Here is a 3,149-nt window from a genome sequence, read left to right as displayed (position 1 = left end):
CACTTGAAGATTTCTTGGAAACCCTCAAGGATTTCGATGGATGGTGGTGGATTTCGGTTTTGGCCAAAATCTAGAGAGGGAGAGAGAGATTTTTGAGTGAGGGATTTGTTTATGATTTGGTACATGGAATGGTTTAGCCTAGGTCCCTATTCATAGGAGTGTTAGGATTATTCTAGATTTAGGGTTTTATAAGGAATTACTTAGGGAACAAGTTAGACTTGATGAGGAGGTTATGGTGGTGATGGGTGCCGAAATTTTAAGCGGTATGAGGGTAATTTTACCCTCTAAAAATCGGCTAGGGTTTTGGGTGATTAGGGTTTACATTTTTCACTTTAAACCTTGCACTTTAATTTAGCTTAATAACCCTTAATTATCCAAGTTTATTTATTTTAATTACCAAGTCTTTTTAGTTATATATTTACTCACAAAAGTTTATTAACTTATTATTTTTATTAACATGTACAAAGTTAATTATCGTATTTTATAATTCTTAATGCTTAACCTTTATCGATTAAAGTTTAATTATTAAGTTTAATTATTTTATTGGGCATTTAATAAGGAAAAGTATAGAATGGAAAAATGAGAAATATAGAATGGAAAAATGAGAGTCGTTATAGTACCTCCCCGTTATTGAAAACTTCGTCCCGAAGTTTTTAGGTAGTTTCCTCATTTGCATCAGCAGTTGAGAAGAGATGGGGATATTTCCGTTTCATGTGGTCTTTGCGTTCCCAGGTATATTCTAGGCCTCTACGCGAATTCCACCGGACTTTAACGATAGGTATGTTGCTTTTACGCGTTTGTTTTACTTCTCCTTCCATGATTTCTATCTGTTCTTCAACGAAATGCATTTGCTCATTAATGCGAACATCATCCAGAGGAATAACGAGTGTGTCATCAGCAAGACACCGTTTAAGATTTGAGACATGAAACACATCATGTACTTGACTGAGTTAGGTTGGTAGTTCTAATCGATATGCCACAGGACCGACCCTTTCAGTGATTGTGAAAGGTCCTACATATCGTGGACTGAGTTTACTTCGCTTACCGAAGCGAACAACACCTTTCCAAGGGGATATTTTCAACATGACTTTATCTCCAATTTGGTATTCAATGTCTTTTCGTTTCTTATCGGCATAGCTCTTCTGTCGGCTACGGGCAGTTTCTAAACGTTGCTTAATCCGAACGATCTTTTCAGTAGTTTCGTGGATAATTTCAGGACCAGTTAAATGTCTGTCCTCAAGTTCATCCCAACACAGAGGGGATCTACACTTCCGTCCATATAAAGCTTCAAAAGGTGCAGCTTTAATGCTAGAGTGATAACTGTTATTGTAAGAAAATTCAACCAAAGGTAGGTGTCTATCCCAACCTTTGCCGAAATCGATTGCACAAGCACGTAGCATATCTTCCATAGTTTGAATAATCCATTCACTTTGACCATCAGTTTAAGGATGATAGGCTGTACTCATGTCGAGTTGAGTTCTAAGAGCAGATTGTAAAGTTTTCCAAAATCTGGATACGAATCGACTGTTGCGATCAGAAATAATCGAAATAGGAACACCATGACGTGAGATGATTTCTTTAATATAAAGTTGTGCTAATCTCTCCATCTTGTCGGTTTCCTTGATCGGTATGAAATGTGCAGATTTAGTAAAACGATCAACTACTACCTAAATAGTATCGTTACCGTTTGCAGTCTTAGGTAACTTAGTAACAAAGTCCATAGTGATACATTCCCACTTCCACTGCGGAATATCGGGATGTGTCAACAGACCAGAAGGCTTTTGATGTTCGGCCTTGACCTTCAAACAAGTAAGACACTTACTAACATAAGTAGCAATGTCGGCTTTCATGTTAGGCCACCAGTAGAATTGCTTCACATCGTGATACATCTTACTGGAACCGAGATGAATAGAATATCTAGTCTTATGAGCTTCATCCAAGACTAGTTCACGGAGATTACTGAAACGAGGAACCCAAATTCTGTTGCCAAAATACCGTATACCATTAGCTTTCACTTGAAGTTGGTTCTCAAAACCAATGGGTCCTTCACCTTCGATAAGTGTTGGTTTAATGGCTTCCAATTGAGCTTCACAGATTCGTGAGATAAGATTTGATTTGATTTTCAGGTTTAGAGCACGAACACGTTTAACATCGTCTTTCCAACTAAGGGCATCGGCAACTACATTCGCCTTGCCAGGATGATATTTCAGCTCACAGTGATAATCGTTCAATAACTCGAGCCATCGGCTTTGCCTCATGTTCAGCTGTTTTTGATCAAAGATGTGTCGAAGACTTTTATGATCAGTGTACATCGTAAAATGGGTACCATAAAAGTAATGTCTCCATATCTTTAATGCAAATACCACGGTACCTAACTCAAGGTCATGTGTGGTATAGTTCTCTTCATGTTTCTTCAAATGCCTAGATGCGTAGGCAATAACCTTTTCTCGTTGCATTAAAACACAACCAAAGCCTTGCTTCGAAGCATCACAGTAAACAACAAAGTCGTCAGTACCTTCAGGTAAAGATAGAATCGAGGCTATGGTCAATTTCTCCTTCAGAATCTTGAAAGCAGATCCCTGTTCTTCTTACCACTCAAATTTCTTCCCTTTTTGTGACAACCCGGAAATTTTCAACCAAATTTAAACTTTAATCTTTTTATGTTTCCGACACGATAAGCAATATTTGTTAAGTTAAATTTCAAGAATTTTAAACTATGTTCATACATTCATTCAACCTCGACCAAGTTCCAACGAATATGTGTATATATATTATAACTTGAAACGTAAACAAAATATTAGATTAAATACTTTATATGATTGTATTGGTTTCAAAATGTTTATCAATGGAATTAGAAGATAAGATCAAATGATTGAATTATCAGATATATTGAATTATGATTACAAGTCTCTGTTGAAAGGCCCACGTTGATTTGAGAAATCTTTCCATTTTAACAATATTCGGAAAATGGTAAAGTGATTTATAAATAAGAACAAATTATCAATCATTGAGAACTAGACAAAGGATAGTGGAAGATTGAATCTCATAAAGACTCGATTGATCTATTTAGTTTCAAACGTACAAAAACGTTTTTAGTTTAAAAAGAACTTTATTATTAAAACGTATATAAGTTTTATAAATATCTAGAA

The sequence above is a fragment of the Rutidosis leptorrhynchoides genome, chromosome 11, assembly GCF_046630445.1.
Source record: "Rutidosis leptorrhynchoides isolate AG116_Rl617_1_P2 chromosome 11, CSIRO_AGI_Rlap_v1, whole genome shotgun sequence".
In the NCBI taxonomy this organism is placed as follows: Eukaryota; Viridiplantae; Streptophyta; class Magnoliopsida; order Asterales; family Asteraceae; genus Rutidosis; species Rutidosis leptorrhynchoides.
The sequence above is the reverse complement of the archived record's forward strand: the minus strand, read 5'-3'. Positions refer to the sequence as shown.